Here is a 22707-nt window from a genome sequence, read left to right as displayed (position 1 = left end):
AGGAAATCTCCATGGATTTCATTGTGGAATTGCCTCCCTCAGAAGAATTCACTACCATCTTAGTGGTGGTGGACCGTTTATCCAAGATGGCGCATTTCCTGCCAATGAAAGGGACCCCTTCTGCCGTGGACACTGCAAAGATCTTTATAAAGGAGATTGTCCGACTACATGGCGTGCCTGACAGTATTGTGTCGGATAGAGGGGTACAATTTACCTCCAGGTTTTGGAAGGAGCTCTGTAGGTTGCTGTCAATTAGAGTGTGTCTATCCTCGGCCTACCACCCACAGAGCAACGGTCAGACAGAAAGAACCAACCAGACGCTGGAACAGTACCTCCGATGCTTCTGTTCTTTTTCCCAGGATGATTGGGTCTCTTTGCTGCCTTGTGCGGAATTCGCATATAACAATTCAGTACATGCCTCTACCAACCAATCACCCTTTTGGGCCAATTACGGGTTCCATCCTTCGTTTTTACCTAACACCATTCCTGAATCCACCGTCCCGGCTGTCCAAGATAGGGTAAATCTCATTCAAGCAAATTATCAGATGCTCCAGGATACTATGAAGAAGGCCCAGGAGGAATACAAGAGGCATTATGACAAGAAGAAGAGGAGTAACCCCACCTTTAGGATAGGGGATAAAGTCTGGCTCTCAGCAGCAAATCTGAAGTTGTCATGTCCATCTCGGAAGCTGGGACCCAAGTTCCTGGGTCCTTTTGAGATCAAACGTGAAATTAACCCCATAGCGTTTGAACTTACCTTGCCCAGATCTTTCAGAATCCATCCTGTGTTTCATGTCTCTCTGCTCAAACATGTAACCTTTAGTCCTTTTTCAGGTAGAGAAGAAGCGCCCCCACCTCCAGTTCAGGTTGGTGATGATACTGAATTCGAAGTCGAATCTATCTTGGACTGTCGTCGGAGAGGTAGGACAATTCAGTTTTTGATTAAATGGAAGGGGTACTCTGTTGAAGAAAATTCTTGGGAACCTGCAAGTTTTGTACACGCCCCTAGGCTCATACACAGGTTTCGTAATCTTCATCCTGAAAAATGGGCTCGCCTGGGCATCCGGAGGCTGCCCCTTGGGGGGGGGCACTGTCAGGATAATAGGCGTAACCTCGCACGGTACGATCGCGTTAACGCGCGTCAGCAAATACGTGGGCGCTATACGGTTCCTAAACGAGCGTCCAAAGCTGCGCCCGATCGAGCGCGAGTACGCGGTGATGGACGAACGTATTACGTCGCACGCCGTAGGCGTACGAACGCCACGGCGCGCACACGACGCGACCCAGGCACCCTGCCTATTTAAACGTCCAGTTAACAGAGCCTCATCGCTGGATTATCGTCAGCTCTCCTGAGTATCTGTTCCTGTGATTCCTGCTGCCTGATCTCCCGTTCTCCGACCCGGCTCGTTTGACCTGTTCCTGTTGATCCCCCTGGCTCCGACCTCTGGCTTGCATCTGACGTTCCTTGTGCTTCTGGTATCCGACCTTGGCTTGACTTGACCTTCCGCTCTCCAGCTCTTCACCTGAAGACCCGTTGTTCTGATCTCTGGACTGATCTTCCGTGTATGACCCTCGGCCTGGCCTTGACCCTGCCATTTGGACTTCCTCGCACAGTTGCCCTAAAGACTGATCATCGGCTTCTGCTACCTGGCAACCTGTGCTACTGTGGGCACTGCATCCCTGTGCCATCTTCAGGGTTGCACTGCACTCGGCCGCAAGGGGAGCCCTCTCAGCATCTCGGCCTCTCTACCCGGACGTGACATATATATGGAATTACATTCACAGGAAGTTGGGACAACCAGAGCATAGATTACCTGGACTTACAGATATTTAAATCCGAAGGGTCTTTGGGCACAAGAACCTTTTTCAAAGCCACGGACCGCAACGGGTATATACCCACTTCAAGTTGCCACCATCCACGATGGATTGGCAATATACCCAAAGGGAAACTTTTGAGACTGTACAGGAACTGTACCAATAAGGTGGACTTTAACAACCAGGCAGAAGTCATTATTGGACGATTTGTAGAAAAAGGGTATAAAGAGTCACACCTACGACTTCTTAAAGAAAGGGTAATAAAAATGGAAAGGAAAAAACTGTTTGAAAGTACCGAAACCATCAAGAAAACAAAGAACATAGAAACTGCCTTTCTTACGGGCTTCAATAGACAGCATAAAGAAATAGAAAGAATCATAAAGAAACACTGGCCCATTTTAAAAACAGACGATACACTAAAGAAGCTACTGCCAAACAATCCCTCTTTCATCTACAGGAAGGCCCCCAATCTAAGGAACAAGTTGGTCAAGAACACAATTGATCCTCCACGAGAAATTAAGATTGCCAAACATCTAAAAGGGTTCTTCAAATGTGGCAAATGCCTCCCTTGTCGTCAAAGCCAAAAAAAACTAGTAGAAAAACTACCACCTTTACCTCAACCACCAATGGGAAGGAATTTACAATTAAGGAACTAATCTCCTGCAAAAGTACCCATGTCACATATGTCATAGAATGCCCCTGTCATAAACAATATGTGGGAAGAACCACACGGGAACTGCACGAAAGGATCAGGGAGCATATCAAGAACATCAAAAACGGATATGACAAACACAGTGTCTCACGACACTTCAGAGACTTCCACAACCAGGACCCAAAGCAAATGACATTTTATGCGATTGACAAGATTAAAGGTCATTAGAGAGGAGAGGACAAGACCACAAAATGAGACGAGATGGATTTTCAACTTATAAACCTTACAACCTGCGGGAATGAATATAGACCTGGATCTCAACTGCTTTTTAACCAATTTTTAAAAATGAAACCTCCTATAGTTGGATAACCAAATTCCTAATTTTAAGTCATCACCACCCAAAAATTCTCAAAGACAAACACACAAAATTCAAAAGACTTGGGACATATTCAAATTATTATAAAAAAATCAGATCCCTACAGCAACACCTATTTGTGTAGAATCATCAGAGCATAACTACCCTTTCTAATAGTTGACATGGGGGTTAGATAACACCACTCAATTCCCCTTTTAGGACATACAAGGGTCGAATGTAATATATTCATAAGAATAGAAATATTTGCAAAATAATACATACTTCCTCTTACAATTAATATGTAATTCCACCTATAACTTTACCTACCAGCGTAGAACCATCAGAGTACAACTACCTTCTCTAACAGCTCACATGGGGGTCAGATAACACCACCCAATTCCCCTTTTAGAACATACAAGGGTCGAATGTAATATATTCATAGGAATAGAAATTCGCAAAATAATACACACTTTCTCTTACAAATAATATGCATTTGTCTGATAGACACAGGAAAGGGTTATTCAAGTACCAAATTACCCAAAAAATAATAACCTTAATTACCTCTTCAAAGAATAAACACTACAATTGAGACCACCCAATATATAACTTCATTATTTTACTCCTAAATTTTACCTCTGTCTGTACTGTCATTTTTAAATTTTGCTATTTTTGTTATTTTTGTTACTTTTATTTTTATTATTATTATTTTTTGCAAATAGTCCTAAAAGAAATTCCTTTTTAAAAAATAGCCAGAATATTATAAAGAAAATTAAAAATAAATCTAAATCTTATCCTTTTACAGCCTAGGCTTGGTCCATCTATATTATAAGCTTAACATTCTTAAATCTCCTGTACCCTTTTTCAACCCCATTTACAATGGATTTTTTATGTATCCTATCCTTGATCACATGTTCCCCATTCTATGTTCAGTAACGAGTATTTAACCTTTTTTATTTCTTATCTTATTTTTATTTTTATTTTCTAATAGCCAGGATTTGCTGTGATTTTATGTAGTATATGGGTTTTACAAGCCGCCGATTTGCAAATATAGGCTTACGGACTCCGGCAGTCCCCGATACAAAAATACATATATAGAGTAGCAGTGCCCAATTCCTTTTTCGTTATACATTTTGAAAATACCCTCATCCAAAATGGTGACGAGGGATCACGCAGGCGCATTAATAAACTAACTCTCCAGCCTTGCAAGAACAACTTTATTAAATGTTAACAGAGGGCATTCCCTCAACAAAAATGGCGGCGAAGGTCCGCACATGCGAATTGGAGCACTGCACCCTATATAAAGAAAAAGGTGTATGCAGATGTCCGCTCCAGATGACGTCTGAATGACGAAACACGTAGGGCGTGGCCAGACAGCGTACGCCTCTTACTCAGACGGCAATACGGCCGGGCGGGATTTTCTGTTACCACAACAAAGCGATTGATCACCGAATGTTTGTGAGTAATTTTAATTGTTTTACAAATAAAACTCCTTTTCATTGTACTACACTATGGATATGCCTCTTCCTTGTTGCATATAACGTGGCACGCTACACCAACGGAGGAACGGGGGACCCCCAGGACCACAGCAGAGAAAAGCCAGAGAGCAACACAGTGGCTTATACTGTGGAGGCTGATCCACCCCGGATGGGGAAATACCTCTGGTGAGAGCAATCACATTAGCAGTCACTGTGCACTGGGAGCAGCAATTGCAGACACACTTTTTTGAAGACACTCACGGAATATTTTTCACTGTTCATCATATTACTATTTTTCAATTTCTTCACTTTTATATATCTTATTTCCTTTTTTGCACTGGCTATCAGTCACATGCTATTCAGCTGTGTCACTTAGTGCATTGATTAAGTAATAGTAAGATTTCTCACTAATTGATATATGACACTTAACTTGAAAATGAATTATAGGAATATCTGTTCCAAATGGTTTTGAATTTTAATACTCAAACTTCACGTGTGATTTTTGCATAGTTGGCACTTGCACTTTATTACCAATCATAGTAATTGCATGTTCATTTATGGTTTGTTAGCACTTTATGGCATTTATATAGGTGCATATGTTTTCTTTCCTTTTCTTTTTGTATATAAAAAATCACTAGAGACTATTGGTGGGCATAAATAGATTTTATCACTTACCAGCACGCTGGAAAATTTATACAAATTATAATTTATACTTTTTACAAACCAAAGGTATAGCGCCAAGTCTATTTCCCTTTCTTACCTCACTAGTTGTTTCACCCACACTGGGTGGAAATCCAATAGAGGCCGCTCATACCACAATTATACCAAACTGCTCCATAGCGCAACCTTACCCTTTCTCTTGCTTTTAGGAAAGAGTTTCACTCAGGGAAACTGGTCCAAAAAAGAGGCAACAAGGTCCTCAAACTGGAGAGAGCTCAAGGCGATTGCCTTAGCTATAGAGTAATTTGCTTGGGATTTTCATTCTCAGCATGTTCAGATACTAATGGACAATGCCACGGCTGTGGCTTATATAAACAGACAGGGGGTACAAGGAGCAAGTTACTGCAAGTACTAGCCTTGGAAATTCTTCAGTGGGCAGAGGGACATTTGCTGTCTCTATCAGCAGTCCACCTAAAAGGGACCCTGAACAGGAAGGTGTATAATACATGGTGTAATTTATCTGCCCAGGAACCAGGGAGCCTTGTTTCCGTTTTAGAGTTTTTGCAAAATGGAGCAGAAAAGGGGCTAGCAGTTAGTACCATGAAAGTGCAGGTTGCTGCACTAGCAGGGTTCTTAGAAAGATCTGTGGCCTCAAATCCGCTGGTAATCAGATTCTTTAAGGCTCTTATGAGGTCTAGACCAGCACCTCTTAGGGTTTTCTCAAAATGGGATCTGGCTTTAGTCCTGCAGTCTCTAACAAAGGGCCCTTTTGAGCCTCTGGAAGAAGCGCCTCTTAGATATCTCACTTTCAAGACCATTTTTCTGATTGCCATTGTCTCTGCACATAGGATCAGTGAGCTAAACACTCTATCAATTAAGGAACCTTTTCTGTCTATTTTTCCAGATAGTTATACTAAAGACAGACCCAAAGTTCTTACCAAAGGTAGCTTCAGTACAGAATCCTTTTCAGGACATTCTACTTCCAACCTTCTGCGCTAGCCCAGCGGGGGAGAAGTAGACCCTTTTCCACATGTTGGATGTCAGGAGGATGTATTGCGTTACTTAGAAGGGACAAAGCTCTTCAGACATTCAGATTCGCTATTTGTACTTTTTTCGGGAAAAAGAAAGGGTTGCCAAGCTTCTAAAGTTTCTTTAGCAAGATGGCTGAAATGTTCCATCTCAGAGGCATATTCCCATGCAGGCTTGTCTCTACCAGCAAGATTTTTAGCACATTCAACCAGAACTCTGGCGACTATTTGGGCAGAGAGAGATGGTGCCACCACTGAACAAATTTGCAAGGCAGCAACATGGTCGAGTTTTCACATATTTGTGAAACATTACAGGCTGGACCTCACATCTGCCAGCGATCAGGCATTTGGCAGGAAGGTCCTGCAAGCTGTTGTCCCACCCTAAGAAGGGGTAAGTCTCTGTTATCCTCTCAGGTACTGTCCTGAAAAATGTTTTGGGAAAAACCAAGTTAGACTTACTGGTAACTTGTTTTCCAGAAGTCTTTCAGGACAGCAAAATCCCGCCCTATTGTGTTTTGATATACTACGTTGTTACTAACACATGTGTTTGTGTTCCAGTCGGGGCTGGAGGTTCTCTTCTACAACTGAGGTATGGTAGGGAGGTGCCTCCCTTTAAAGTCTGGAGGAAGAAGGTAACCTAGTGTGGCTAATTTATATATGGCAGAATGGGAAGAGGAGTCACTTTATAATAATGTGCCCCACCAATTTAAATTATATAAACGCTATATTGATGACCTGATTCTGATTTTGTCTGGTGACAGAGAGAGTCTGAATGATTTCTGTTTTAATCTCAATATGAATGCAAAAAATATTAAACTTACATAACTTAAATTAGTACAGAGAAAATTCGTTTTTTGGATTTAGTAATTGAGAGAGAAGACAATAAATTAAATGCCTATACTCCTTTTAAAACAGCAGATAGGAACAGTTACCTACCCCTTGATAGCTGCCACCATTATAGATGGTTGGAAAATATACAGCTCATTAAGATGAAACTGTTCCAATAAATTAATGTTTCTTCAGTAGACAGAATTAGTTGAAGATAGATTTATACAAAAAGGATACCAAGCTGATTTTATTAAAGAAAAAATAAATGGTGTAGCACAATTAGACAGGGAAAAACGAATACAGGATAATATAAAGAATACAGAAAGAAATTATATGGTATCCATTATTATGGATTATAATATTCATTATAAACAAATTGAAAAAAGAATAAAAAAAATTGGGAGATTATCAAGACAGATCATCATCTTGGAAATATCTTACCTGAAAAACCAAAATTTGTTTATAGAAGATCTCCAACTCTTAGAGATAATCTAGCCAAAAATGTGTTAGACCCTCCAAAAAAGCCTTTTTCCTTTTTTGAGGTAAAAGGATTTTATCCCTGTAAAAAATGTTATGCGTGCCGACACACAAAAGAAAAAAAAATCCAGTTTCTCTTCAACAACAACTAAAAAAGAATATGCAATAGACTATGTTATTACGTGTTGGAGTGAGGGTGTAGTGTATCTTAGAATGTCCCTGCCACATTCAATATGTGGGGAGAACGAAAAAAGAATTGTGGAAGAGACTAAGAGAACACGTCCAAAATATTAAAAAAGGTTTTGACAAACATAGTTTGTCAAGACACTATTCAAATTTTCATAAAAAGGACCCCTCATCATTTGTTATCGATGACAATAAAATTATTAAGATAGGTCAGGCCGAATCCCGTTGGATTCATGAATTATACACTTTAACACCCTCAGGACACAATGTAGAATTTGATCTTAATTGCTTTATTTATAATTATTAGTTCTTTTTTTGTGTCATTTTAAAATATATTTTTCGAATATAATAGGTGTCTTTCAGATGGTTAGTAATTTTATTAATTAATTTTACTTTATATATTTTTTAATATTTCTTTTTAGTTTCATTCATTTATTGTTGAGAGTAGATATTTTTAGGTTTATTTAAAGAAGATTTATATATTATCTATTAAATTGTTCACCTTATTATCCATAGGAATTTCCTTTTATAGCCATTATGTTAGGCATCCACTAGATGGCTGTAGTCATCAGTATTCAGAGTCTATTGTTTTCTATATACTATTTGGGCTTACTGATTTGCTAGCCAGTCTGTTTTTTGTCCACTAGATGACTACGAGTGATCATTAGCATTTGGATCCATTAGTGAGAATATATCTGTAAGGGGTGTAATAATTTGTTTAACCACTAGAGGTCTCTATTTTTATATAATTTGTTTTAATACATATTATTACATTATTAAGTGATGCAATATGTCGTTAATATTATATTACAATGTTCATTAATATATTAATTTGGAAGATGAGTTCTTCATGTATTTATATGAGTATTGGAGTTTGCTATGGATGCGCTCTTGTTGTATGTTGTTATGATGGCAGAGCATACCATATAAAAGGACTTGCTGACACCTGACTCCTTGACCCTTTGAAAAAGTCACGTGAACGTGATGCAACACGTCAGGGAGGAGCCAGGTGTTATTGTCGTCACTTAAGGTTGCAACCAGAAGTATCGTTTGTTTACCCGCGATTGTCGTAACTTTGATGTAAGTGTGGATATTATTTATTAAAGTTTATTTTTAACATTACTACACGTTGGCGCCCCCCTCTTCCTCTTCTAAATGTGCCTTTATTTTTGATAATACATGTATCTATGAAGGGCTAGAAATACATGGATTGAAGGAGGAGTGTGACTACAGCCATTGTTTATACAGTGCCATATGGCCTTTAGTGGCCTTTTTTAGAGGTGAGAGGCTGGGGTAAAACGAGGGGTGCACATGTTGAGCACTGAAGTGTGGATCATCGGTGGAGTGTCACATTTTGGAGTTTTCTATATTCAGCTTTCACTGCATGGATGCTTTTGAACTTTGGGATATATTATTATGACTTTTTGGAATTGTATATTCAGAACTCTACAGTGGTGTGAAAAAGTGTTTGCCCCCTTCCTCATTTCCTGTTCCTTTGCATGTTTGTCACACTTAAGTGTTTCGGAACATCAAACCAATTTAAACAATAGTCAAGGACAACACAAGTAAACACAAAATGCAATTTGTAAATGAAGGTGTTTATTATTAAAGGTGAAAAAAATCCAAACCATCATGGCCCTGTGTGAAAAAGTGATTGCCCCCTAAACCTAATAACTGGTTGGGCCACCCTTAGCAGCAACAACTGCAACCAAGCGTTTGCGATAACGTGCAATGAGGCTTTTACAGCGTCCTGGAGGAATTTTGGCCCACTCATCTTTGCAGAATTGTCCTAATTCAGTTACATTAGAGGGTTTTCGAGCATGAACGGCCTTTTTAAGGTCATACCACAACATCTCAATAGGATTCAGGTCAGGACTTTGGCTAGGCCACTCCAAAGTCTTCATTTTGTTTTTCTTCAGCCATTCGGTGGTGGACTTGCTGGTGTGTTTAGGATCATTGTCCTGCTGCAGAACCCAAGTTCGTTTCAGCTTGAGTACACGAACAGATGGTCGGACATTCTCCTTCAGGATCTCTTGGTAGACAGCAGAATTCATAGTTCCTTTTATCACGGCAAGTCTTCCAGGTCCTGAAGCAGCAAAACAGCCCCAGACCATCACACTACCACCACCATATTTTACTGTTGGTATAATGTTCTTTTTATGAAATGCAGTGTTCCTTCTACGCCAGATATACTTGGACACACACCTTCCAAAGAGTTCCACTTTTGTCTCATCGGTCCACAGAATGTTGTCCCAAAAGTCTTGGGGATCATCAAGATGTGTTGTGGAGAAATTGAGATGAGCTTTGATGTTCTTTTTGCTCAGCAGTGGCTTTCTCCTTGGAACTCTGCCATGCAGGCCATTTTTGCCCAGTCTTTTCCTGAAAGGTGGAGGCATGAACGCTGACCTTAACTGAGGCAAGTGAGGCCTGCAGTTCCTTGGACGTTGTTGTGGGGTCTTTTGTGACCTCTTGGATGAGTCGTCGCTGCGCTCTTGGGGTAATTTTGGGCGGCCGGCCACTCCTGGGAAGGTTCACCACTATTCCATGTCTTCGCCATTTGTGGATAATGGCTCTCACTGTGGTTCGCTGGATTCCCAAAGCTTTGGAAATGGCTTTATAACCCTTTCCAGACTGATAGATCTCAATTACTTTCTTTCTCAATTGTTCCTGAATTTCTTTGGGTCTCGGCATGATGTGTAGCTTTTAAGGATCTTCTGGTGGACCTTACTGTGTCAAGCAGCTCCTATTTAAGTGATGCCTTGATTGTGAACAGGTGTGGCAATAATCAGGCCTGGGTGTGGCTAGAGAAATTGAACTCAGGTGTGGACAACCACATTTTATAGTATGTTTTAACAAGGGGGGCAATCACTTTTTCACACAGGGCCATGATGGTTTGGATTTTTTTTCACCTTTAATAATAAACACCTTCATTTACAAATTGCATTTTGTGTTTACTTGTGTTGTCCTTGACTATTGTTTAAATTGGTTTGATGTTCCGAAACACTTAAGTGTGACAAACATGCAAAGGAACAGGAAATGAGGAAGGGGGCAAACACTTTTTCACATCACTGTATATTTCTCTTTAAGATCACTTTATTGCTGGGATATACGGACTTATTCCAAGAGTTATTTTTGCACTTTATTTGCATATTGCACAATCAGTCTCTTCAAGATCACTTTATTGCTGGGATATACGGACTTATTCCAAGATTTATTTTGCACTTTATTTGCTTATTGCATAATTAGTCATTTGCACTTATATTACCTAATTGTGAAGATTTTTGCACTTTATGCGTTTTTTGCACAGTAGCTATTTTTACACAGCTTGCACTTTGCACAGATCTGTATATGAGGTTTATTTTTTGTAATTGGTTACATTTACATTTTTATTCTTGATTAGGTATATTTAATTATTTAGGTAGTGCCACATACTTTTTTCACATTTATTTTGATGGTGCAGAGATTACTTTATATGTTGGCGGCTTCCCTTATTTTAGTAGTGACGTATTAGGTATTTAGTTGGGGTTGTGCGCACTAGTACTCTTTTTTTAAAGTTAGACTTACTGGTAACTTGTTTTCCAGAAGTCTTTCAGAACAGCAAATCCCGCCCTATTGTGTTTTGATATACTACGCTGTGACTAACGCATGTGTTTGTGTTCCAGCGCTCTGATCAGGTGTGAATGCAGCCTAAGAACTGGTAAGTTGCAAAATATTATATTTTTTTACTTGCGTTTAGATACACTTTTTAAATGGTTTGGCAGTCATCGTAGTGGCTAATTCCCCCTGCTTTTTGTTGCTGATCTACAAATCTTTACATTTATTACAGTAACCAAAATATGAAGGATCAAGCATTTAAAAATGGGAAAATAACATCATTCATACACAGGGAGTATCTGTTTTTACTGCAAATCTGTTAGTCATTGGAGCTGGTAGGGGGTAGGCTTATAGGACTGGGTTTCCCTTTTTCAGGTATGTCTTGGCACCTTCTCTAATGACATGCCTAAGGCTGGACCTCTGTTTCTTTGACAAAGTAAAGTCACAAAGAATATTTGGTGAAGGTTCAAGCTGTTCAAGTTTGACAAGCCAAAAGATCTATCAGTTACAAAGACTAACTATGCAACACAATCTCTCCAAACAAAAATAAGCTATCAATGCTTTGAAGCAAAAAATGCATATATAATATACAGGAACTAGTGGCAAGCATTGTGACTTTCCAATACTTCTATCAAAAGCAGGTGTCGGGGAGGAAGATATGAGAAGAGGACATACTGGAAATATGAGTTTACTTTACTTTGTTGCTTTATTATTCTGTCTGTGTCCAGCTGCAGATATCCTGTGCCTAGGGTGGCTTGCAGGTATGGGATGCTAAGAACCCTCAGGATGTATTTCAGCTTTGGGTGTGTGCTGCATACCAATATAATACACCAAATTATTACTACTTTGTCCATTAATCATACTTGACTATTTCTGATGTTAGTATTGTAAATTTGTTTAGATCCTATAGTAAATCTTGACCTTTAAAAGAAAATAATTGAACATTTAGGGTTGAAGGAGAATGCTTGCTTTGACCTTTAAAATGTAAAGCTGATATTCTGTCCACCTGGGTGTTTGTCAGTGCACTGTGTTTTCCAGGCACATTTCACACATCAGAGAAGTGAATTACAGAAGTATATGGGCACAGGGAGTTACTTTAACCACTTCAGCTCCGGAAGGATTTGCCCCCTTCCTGACCAGAGCACTTTTTACAATTCGGCACTACATAGCTTTAACTGACTCAAGCAAAATTGACATCCCTTTTTTTTTTTTTGGTGGTTTTTGATCGACTCTGCGGTTTTAATTTTTTGCACTATAAACAAAAAAAGATTGACAATTTTGAAAAAAAGCTATATTTTTTAGTTTTTGCTATAATAAATATCCCCCAAAAATATATAAAACATTTTTTTCCTCAGCTTAGGCCAATCTGTATTCTTCTACATATTTTTGGTAAAAGAAAAAAAAAATTTTTTATTATTATTATTTTTTATTAGTAATGGCAGTGCTCTGCGATTGTGACTGCAACATTATGGCAGACACTTCGGACGCTTTTGACACTATTTTGGGACCATTGTCATTTATACAGCAATCAGTGCTAAAAAATTGCACTGATTACTGTGCTATTGACACTGGCAGTAAAGGGGTTAACCACTAGGGGGGCGATGAAGGGGTTAAGTGTGTCCTAAGGAGTGATTCAAACTGTGGGGGGGGGGGCTTCAACACACGACAGTGATCACTGCTTTTGATGACAGAGAGCAGTGATCTCTGTCATGACTAGGGATGAGCTTCTGTCATGGTTATGCAATAGAGTTTGTCTGCTTACCTGTTTCCATGTGTTCATCTCTAGAGACCAGCCGCCCCTCACCTGACTGCTTTTGTAATCCATCCTCTGGCATGACTCCACCTTAGCTCCTATCAGAGAACTCTATATTAACCTGTGCACTGCAGGCCAACCCTGCTGATCAACCATTGTGTATTCCTTTGTGTGTTTAGCTTCCTGTTACCTGCCGTGTGCTCTTCTGTTGTTCCGTTACCGACTTTGGCGTGTCCTTGACTATCCCTGTTTGCCTGTGATCCTGACCTATTGGCGTGTCCCTGACTATTCCTGTCTGCTTGTGGCCCCGACCTTGGCTTTATCCCTATCCTCCTGTTGCCTACTGTGGGTGCGAGCTGGGGGACCCTGGGGGTGGCAACCTGGAGCCAGTTGCAGCCAAGTCCATCCTCACCACTAGAGGCTCTGGTGAACACCTGCTGGCTCTTAGACTCCGCGCCCCAGGGAATCTTATGCTCTAACCTCGTGGGATCTGTCTCTGTCCGCAGCAGTCAGCCTTAGGGTCCACAACCTTGCGGTGCACTCCTGATCCCTACGGTGTGCATCTGTCACCTCGCCTCAAGGTGACCTGACAGCTTCGTGTTTGAGTCAAACCCATGTTCGACTCGAACATCATCTGCGTGACTTACCCGAGTGAGGAGAATATTGGAATTCTACATGAGGCAGACCCTGTGCAAACTGCTGCTACGGATAATCATTTGCACCATCGGCAAGCTGTGTGGATTAATGGTCGGGCTGCCCAGGGTCTGCGGGACACAGGAGCTATTATTACCCTGATACAGTCCCGGATGATAAACCCGGCATAGCAGACGGGATGGTCTGTGGCTGTGCGGTTGGCCGGGGGAAATGTTATACGGGTCCCCACTGCCAGGGTTCACCTTGATTGGTGTTCGGGGGCCAAAGAAGTGGAAGTTGGAATAATGCAGAACTTACCTGCAGAGGTTTTGTTGGGCAACAATTTGGGACGTTTAAATTCAGCCTTTTCCTTGGATGTATCCCCGGAAGCCTGCCCTGTTACCACCTGCCAGAAAGCCTGGATGGAGGTGCGCTCCCTCAAGGACGGGACCAGGTAAGACCTGTCACCCCTGACCTAGACTGTCCTACCCCAACTATTCCTACCCCGACTTTGGCTTCTCCCCAAGACTTTGCTCAGGCAACTCTCAGGGACTCTTCCCTAGCTAGCTATAGGAAAAGAGCAGGATTGGACCCAGGGGGATTGGAGGGGGAGCGGGTAGAGTGGGTCCAGGGTTTACTCTATCGGGTTACTGAGGGAAAGGCAGCCTCCCATCCACCCAAGCGGCAGCTGGTTGTGCCGCAGAAATATCGGCATGACCTGCTGTGCATTGGGCATGACATACCCTTAGCTGGACACCTAGGGATGTCCCGGACCCTCCACCATCTGACTCGGTAGTTTTTTTGGCCAGGGATTACAGGTATGTCTGACAGTATTGCCGGACCTGTGACACATGCCAGTGGGTGGGTAAGCATGGGGGCCCACTGAAAGCTCCCCTACACCCTTTACCGATCATTGATGAACCCTTTAGCCACATTGCCGTAGACCTGGTTGGACCACTGTCCCGACCTCATTCTGGAAAGAAATATATCCTTACTATGGTGGATTATGCCACCTGGTACCCGAAGGCCATTCCCCTGGCAAATGTCCACGCAGAAACGGTGGCTGATGCCTTGCTCCAGATCTTTACCAGGGTGGGTTTTCCTCGGGAAATCCTCTCTGACCAAGGTACCCAGTTCACTACTGAGCTCACTCAGCAGTTATGGAGGCTCTGTGGGATAAAGCCCGTACAGAGCTCTCCTTATCACCCCCAGACCAACGGACTGTGTGAGAGGTTCAATGGAACACTGAAACAGCTGCTTAGAACATTTGCAACCTCTCACAGGGATTGGGAGAGATATCTGCCGCACCTTCTCTTTGCTTATCGGGAGGTGCCACAGGAATCTACCGGCTTCTCCCCGTTTGAGTTACTGTATGGGAGGCGGGTGAGGGGGGCCCCTAGATCTAGTCAGAGCCCACTGGGAAGGGGGAATTGATCCCTAAGGGTAATCTATCGTAGCATACGTTCTTGAGGGACAGACTGAAGGCGCTCACAGACACTGTCCAAGAGAACCTTCGGGCTGCCCAAAAGTGGCAGAAACGATGGCATGATCGTACTGCTCGGAACCACACTCTGGAGGTTGGGTAGAAGGTTCTTGCCCTCAGGCCAACCAAGCATAACAAGTTACAGGCCACTTGGCAGGGACCTTACTGGGTTGTTGCAAAGCTCTGTGACACAACCTACCTAGTGCCTAAATGTTTGGATGAAAGAATCCTATGTACCTTTCATGTGAACATGTTGAAAGCATACTGGGAAAGATCAGGAGAGGTAGCCACTATATGTGCTCTAGCTGTGGAAGATTCTGAGAATCGTCCCCTGCTGGAGCTCCCGGAGCTAAATAGGATTACTGCAGGGATAGAGATGATAAAGCTTGATGACCAGCTAGGGCCAACACAGAGAGAACAAGCTAGACAGGTCCTTAGTCAAAGAAGGGAAATGTTCTCCACAGTCCCTGGGTACACTACTATGGCAGTGCACCGAGTGGAGACCCCGGGACAACTGCCACTAAGAAAGGCGGCTTACCGGATACCTGACACAGTGAGAGAGGGGATGCATCATGAAATTAAGGAGATGCTTGAGTTGGGAGTCATTGAGCCATCCAGCAGCCCCTGGGCTTCCCTGGTGGTCTTGTACCAAAGCGGGATGGCACGACTTGCTTCTGCGTAGACTACCGCAGATTAAATGAGTGCACCACCACTGATGCTTACCCTATGCCCCGGGTGGATGATCTGTTAGATCGCATTGCTCTGGGAAAATTCCTGACAACCCTCGACCTATGCAAAGGGTACTGGCAAATTCCTCTGGATGCGGAATCTATTCCGAAATCGGCATTCGTTACCCCATTTGGCCTATACCAGTCTAATGTAATGCCATTTGGGATGAAGAATGCACCGGCATCTTCCCCAACAGGTACTGTGGTCCCCCAAGTGTGAAGCTGCCTTCCAACAATTAAAGAATGCACTAAATTCAGCTCCTGCTCTAGCTGCCCCTGACCCAACCAAACGTTTTTGTGTCCACACAGATGCCTCTACATTCGGGCTGGGGGCAGTACTAAGCCAAGTAGGACCTGATGGCAATCAGCACCCAGTGGCCTACATCAGTCGGAAGCTGCTACCCAGGGAAGTCGATTATGCAGCCATGGAGAAGGAGTGTTTGGCACTGGTGTGGGCTTTCAAGAAATTCCAACCTTATCTCTACGGACGATCTTTTTCGGTGCTCACTGACCACAACCCATTAATCTGGCTTAATCGGGTCTCTGGGGACTAGGGATGAGCTTCGTGTTCGACTCGAACATACGTTCGACTCGAACATCGGCTGTTTGTCCGTTCGGCGAAGTCCGAACATTTTGGTCCGTTCGCGCCAAATTCGTGTGGCGCTCACGGCCCACAATGCACTGCGATGGCGCAGTGCATTGCTGGCTCATGATTGGCCAAGCATGCACTGTGACCCCGTATGCTTGGCCAATCGCAGCGCCAGCAGCGAGGAGAGCCATGATTGGCCACAGGCAGGATGCCTGTGGCCAATCATAGCTCAGGCTGTGTAGTGCACGCCCCACACTATATAAGGCCGCCAGCGCGGCGGCCTTGTGTAGTGTGTTGGCGTTTGAAGCAGTGGGTGTTCTGTGTACCTTCAACACAGTACACACCGATCGTTTTCGGCCGATTTTCGATCTTGCTGTTGTGTAGTGGTTGTTGTCTGCGTGCCCTGACCGCAGTATACACCGCTATATTCACCTCACCTATATAGCTAGTGATCTATCGTTTATAATAGAGCTTGCAGTCAGTAGTGTTAGGAGCTTGTGCGTGCTGTCTGCGTGCTCTGTACCCAGTACATACCGCTATATCCACCTACATAGCTGTTCTCTATTTGAGCCCACTTGCCATCTGCAGGAGTTATTGGAAGTTGTGTGTGCCTCCAGCACAGCACAGTATACATCTGTATATACCCCTTTATCTCTGATGATCTATAATAAAGGCATCTGCAGGAGTTAGTGGGTGTTCTGTGTACCTTCAACACAGTACACACCAATCGTTTTCGGACGATTTTCGATCTTGCTGTTGTGTAGTGGTTGTTGTCTGCGTGCCCTGACCGCAGTATACACCGCTATATTCACCTCACCTATATAGCTAGTGATCTATCTTTTATAATAGAGCTTGCAGTCAGTAGTGTTAGGAGCTTGTGCGTGCTGTCTGTGTGCTCTGTACCCAGTACATACCGCTATATCCACCTACATAGCTCTTCTCTATTTGAGACCACTTGCCATCTGCAGGAGTTATTGGAAGTTGTGTGTGCCTCCAGCACAGCACAGTATACATCTGTATATACCCCTTTATCTCTGGTGTTCTATAATAAAGGCATCTGCAGGAGTTAGTGGGTGTTGTGTGCCTCTAGCACAATATACACTACCCAACTGCTTTTTTACCCAACTCCCTTCAGGCCATTACCATGTCTGGAAGGCCAACAAGGAGAGGCAGACAGGCGCAAGCCGATAAAAGAGGGCAAGCAGGCTCTGTGTCTAGAGACAACAGTGCTGGTCGTGGACGCGGTGCATTGTCATCAGCACGTGGCCATGGGACACGCTTGTCCTTCTTTTCGGCAGCTGGACATGTTGAGCCGCAACATGCCAACGACTTGGTAGAGTTGATGACCAAGCCCTCTTCATCCTCCTCATCCTCTCTCACCCAGTTTCAGGGTACTAGCAAAGCAGCTGCCAATGCATCCTCTTCCCTCCTCTCAATGTCATCATCAGTGACTCCTTCCCTAGACCCACCACGTCCTCCTGAGGAGTCTCCTGAACTCTTTGAGCACAGTGTTGGGTACATGCTCCAGGAAGATGCCCAGTGTTTTGTGGGCTCTGATGATGACACTCAGCTAGAGGAAGGCAGTAGCGTGAGCGCAGAGAGAGGGGATGCTCAAGAAGGACAGCAATCTGGCAGTCATGTTCCACAAGCTGCAGCATACTGCCAGGTTTGCTACAGCGATGAAGAGGGAGGGGATGATGAGGGCACTGACTCCACGTGGGTGTCTGGAAGGAGAGAGGAGGAGGAGGCACATGTCCAACGAGGCAGGATGCCCTCCGGGGGCCAGCTTAGGGGCAGCACACCGACTGAATCACACTGCAGAGCTCCGCCTGTGCAGGGCGCTGCCTCTGCGCGTTATTCTAAAAGCTCTTTGGTGTGGGCCTTTTGTGAGATGAGTGCATCAGATCGCACCACTGCTATTTGCAACATATGTCTCAAGCGTATCTCGCGTGGCCAAAACATCAGCCGCTTGGGCACCACATGCTTGACCAGACATATGTTGACCTGCCATGCAGCTCGTTGGCAAGCGTACCTCAAAGACCCACACCAAAGAACAAAGCGGACCTCTCCTTGCTCCTCATCAGCTGGCATCTCCAACCCCACTAGACCTTCAGTCCTCTCTGAAACCTGCTCTGAGAGGAATGAAGGTGTAGAATTAGGTGTGTCACAGCCAAGTGCTTCCGGGAACTCTGCTAGCGGTACACCCACGTCCGATTATAGCAGTCAAATGTCCCTGCCCCAGCTGCTGGACCGGCGAAAGAAGTTCACTCCCAGCCATCCACATGCCCAGCGGTTGAATGCTAGCTTGGCTAAATTGCTAGCACTTCAACTGCTGCCTTTTCAGTTGGTAGACTCGGCCCCCTTCCGTGAGTTTGTACAATGTGCGGTTCCTCAGTGGCAGGTCCCCAAACGCCACTTTTTCTCACGGAAGGCGATCCCGGCTCTCTACCGGCATGTGGAAGGCAATGTCCTTGCCTCGCTGGACAGGGCGGTCAGCGGTAAGGTGCATATTACCACTGACTCATGGTCCAGCAGGCATGGACAGGGACGTTACCTGTCTTTCACGGCCCATTGGGTCACTCTTCTGGCAGCTGGGAAGGATGCAGGACAAGGTGCAGTAGTGTTGGAGGTTGTTCCGCCACCACGCCTCCAAAATGCTACTATTGGTTGTGACACACCTCTCTCCTCCACCCCCTCCTCTTCTTCTTCCTCCATGGCCTCTTCCAGTGCTCTGTCCTCAGAACCAGCGGTGCTTCGTAGGCGTTCCAGGGGCTACGCAAGTACGCAGGCAAAACAATGCCATGCCGTGCTTGCGCTGGTTTGTTTGTGGGACAGGAGCCACACTGGGGCGGATGTTTTGTCAGCTCTGCAGGGGCAGGCCGAGAGGTGGTTGACGCCACGCCAGCTTAAGCCAGGAATGGTGGTTTGTGACAATGGCACCAACCTCCTCTCCGCCCTCCGACAGGGACAACTGACCCATGTGCCCTGTGTAGCTCACGTCCTTAACCTGGTGGTGCAGCGGTTCTTGGGCAGGTACCCCGGCTTACAGGATGTCCTGAAGCAGGCCAGGAAAGTCTGTGTGCATTTCCGCCGATCATTTAATGCCTGTGCTCGGCTGGCTGAGCTCCAAAAGGAGTTGAACCTGCCCAAGAACCGCCTTACATGTGACATGCCCACCAGATGGAACTCAACGTTGGCCATGCTGCAGCGGCTGCACATGCAGCAGAGGGCCATCAATGAGTACCTGTGCGACTACGGCACCAGGACAGGGTCAGGGGAGCTTGGTTTTTTCTCACCACGCCAGTGGGGCATGATCAGGGATGCATGCACTGTCCTTTCACCGTTTGAGGAGGCCACAAGGATGGTGAGCAGTGACAGTGCATGCATCAGTGACACTGTACCTCTTGTCCACCTCTTGGAGCATACGCTGCGTGGAATAATGGACAGGGCACTTGAGGCAGAACAGAGGCTGGAAGAGGAGGACTTCCTTGCCTCTCAAGGCCCCCTTTATCCAGACAGTGTTCCTGCTGTGCCACCCATCACACAGGAAGAGGATGAGTAGGAGGAAGAGGAGGAGGAGGATGATTGTGTCAGCATGGAGGTGGAGGCTGGCACTCAGCATCAGCAGCAGCAGCAGTCTTGTAGGGATGATTTACAGTCCCAAGAAACACGTGGACTTGTACGTGGCTGGGAGGAGGTAGCTGCGGATCATGTTGTCCTTGGTGACCCAGAGGACTCCGGACCGAATGCCTCAGCTAACCTACGCTGCATGGCCTCCCTGATCCTGCAAAGCCTGCGGAAGGATCCTTGTATTCTTCGGATCAAGGAGAGGGACCATTACTGGCTGGCCACTCTCCTTGATCCACGGTACAAGGGTAAGGTTGCCGACCTTATCTTGCCATCGCAGAGGGAGCAGAGGATGATACATCTCCGGGAGGCCTTGCAGAAAGGTTTGTGCAACGCGTTCCCAGAGACTGGGAGGTTACAAACTCCTGGTCCTGGACAACGTGTTGCTGAGGCATCGGTCAGAAGGAGCGGTGGAGAAGGTGGCCGATGCTTTCAGACAATTTTTTAGTCCGCAGCCCCAAGGTATGATCGGTTCCAGCAACCATCGCCAGCGTCTGATTTACATGGTGCAGGAATACCTAGGGGCAAGGTCAGACTTGGACACCTTTCCCACCGAAAATCCTCTGGTTTACTGGGTCTTGAGGATGAATCACTGGCCAGAACTTGCACAGTATGCAATTGAGCTACTGGCCTGTCCTGCATCCAGCGTTCTTTCGGAACGCACCTTCAGTGCTGCTGGTGGCTTTGTTACCGATCACAGGGTGCGCCTGTCCACCGAATCAGTTGATTGACTGACCTTCATCAAGATGAATCAGTCTTGGATCACCCACAGCTACCAAGCACCTGAAGCTGATGTAACAGAATAATTTGTTTTGACATATCACATCCCTTCAAGACTGCCTATGCTGATGCTGAGTGACTGTCCTGTTATGTTGATTGTCTATCCTCTTCCTCCTCCGCTGATATGTTGGAAGAACATTTCTGGTTCTGGTTGATGCCATCAGCCCAATTTTTCTGCCCCTGTTTAACAGGGGTGTTTAATTACAATTTTTGATGCAATGCTTTGCAGCAGGGCTAATTCCTGCTATAAAACTAGAGTATATGGGAGAGGTTGCAGTGTGGTGGCACCAGCAGCAGTGCCTAAGGCCAAATTTTTCTGCCACTGTTTAACAGGGACATGTAATTACAATTCTTGATATAATATTTCACAGGAGGGCCCCTTCCTTTGCCCACCCAGAGTAACGGTGAGGACTTATAGTGTTGTGGCACCAGCACCACAACCACCAAAGGTCAATTTTTCTACCACTGTTCAACAATGGCATGTAATTACAATTCTTGATATAATCGTTCACAGCAGGGCACTCCAGCGCCCACCAAGAGTCACTTTGAGGGCTTACAACGTTGTGGCAAAACCAACACCTTGTTCCGCCATTTCTGCAGAGCATATAGGGCAGGCCCCTACTTTCAAACATCCAATTTACAAACATCTCCTACTTGCAAACGGAAGGAGACAACAGCAAGTGAGATGAAAAAAGATGGACTACAAAACAAATTATACAGGGGTGATAACCCTTCCCTATGTTTTCCAAAAAGCTTAAAAATAGTTTTTTTGACTGGAGCTACACTTTAAAAATGTACCAGTTGAAAATTACAAACAGATTCAACTTAACACAACAAACCTACACAGTCCCTGTCTTGTTTGCACCGCCTGTATACTGCTGTTCTGAGTATATAGGGCCTGGGGGCCACACGCATTTCCTTTTTTTAATATGGGTACAGGGTTCCCCTTAATATGCGTAAAAGACCCAAATAGGCTGGTAATGGGCAGGGAGGGCTACCCATGCCATTTTTCTCAATGATTTTCAACCATATTGCAGGAACCAGATATAACATTAAAACCGCAAGCAGTTTTAAATGGTGTTATTTCCGTTTAATGTCATTTTGTGCAGGGACTGTTCTAAACACGGGAAACACGTGGCACTTCACAGGCATACTACAGACACCCCCCAGGCACCATATTTAAAGGAATATTTCACTTTTTTTTTTTCACTTTAATCGTCATTAAAATCAGTGCTCCCGCCAAAACGGCCATTTTTAAAAACATTTTAGGCATTGACCCATGTCCCCTGGGGCAGGAGCCAGGTCCCCAAACCCTTTTTAGGACAGTATCTTGCATATTAGCCGTTAAAATTAGCACTTTTAATTTCGAACGTTCGAGTCCCATAGACTTCAATGGGGTTCTAAAGTTCGTTCGAATTTGGGGTCCGTTCGAAAGTTCTGGTGCGAACCGAACCGGGGGTGTTCGGCTCATCCCTACTGGGGACAATGGACGTTTGTTACGGTGGTGCTTGGCCCTGCAGCCTTACAATTTTACCATCCAGTACCGGCCAGAAAAGCAGAATGGAAACGCTGGTGGACTTTCCCGGCAAACTGAACTATAAAGACTCTCCAGGACAGCCCCAAGCTGACCCGTGGTGGATCTTGTTGGGTCTGCCAGACTATGGGACGGGGGGGCACTGTCAGGGACACTGGCTGCAAGGACCCTTTTCTGTCCACATTCATCCTGTTTTTTTGGTATTGATATATTAATCTTTTTTTGTTACATTTTTGAGATACTGTTTTCTTGAATGTTAATTTTGAACAATACACAATCCTTAAAAGAGCTAATCACATTGACGGACTGTCTGGTCACCTAGGCTGCCTTAAGTGCTGGGTTAATTAACAACATGTTAATTATGTAATTGTCTTTTAAGTTGTTGCTATAGGGGAGGGGGGAGTATCCATGAGCAGCCCTACCTTGTTATCTACCCCCTTGTGTAAAATGTGTATATAAGGCTGTATTCTGTCCAATAAAGGGTTCAAGATTCTACAAGCTATCTTTGGC

General features: G+C 44.5%; 1 long non-coding RNA gene across 1 annotated transcript in view; it reads left to right on the top strand.

The window, feature by feature from the left end:
• LOC143924512 (uncharacterized) overlaps window positions 1-22707 on the top strand; it is a 152690-nt gene that overhangs the window by 93400 nt on the left and 36583 nt on the right. Inside the window, exon 2 of the long non-coding RNA XR_013261875.1 lies at window positions 11139-11173. This is a non-coding gene — a long non-coding RNA (uncharacterized LOC143924512). The remainder of the gene's footprint in view (window positions 1-11138; window positions 11174-22707) is intronic.

Source organism: Lithobates pipiens, unplaced genomic scaffold (assembly GCF_037356315.1).
Source record: "Lithobates pipiens isolate NorthernLeopardFrog02 unplaced genomic scaffold, aLitPip1_a1.2 Scaffold_22, whole genome shotgun sequence".
Taxonomy (NCBI): Eukaryota; Metazoa; Chordata; class Amphibia; order Anura; family Ranidae; genus Lithobates; species Lithobates pipiens.
This window is presented reverse-complemented; position numbering and strand designations above follow the sequence as displayed.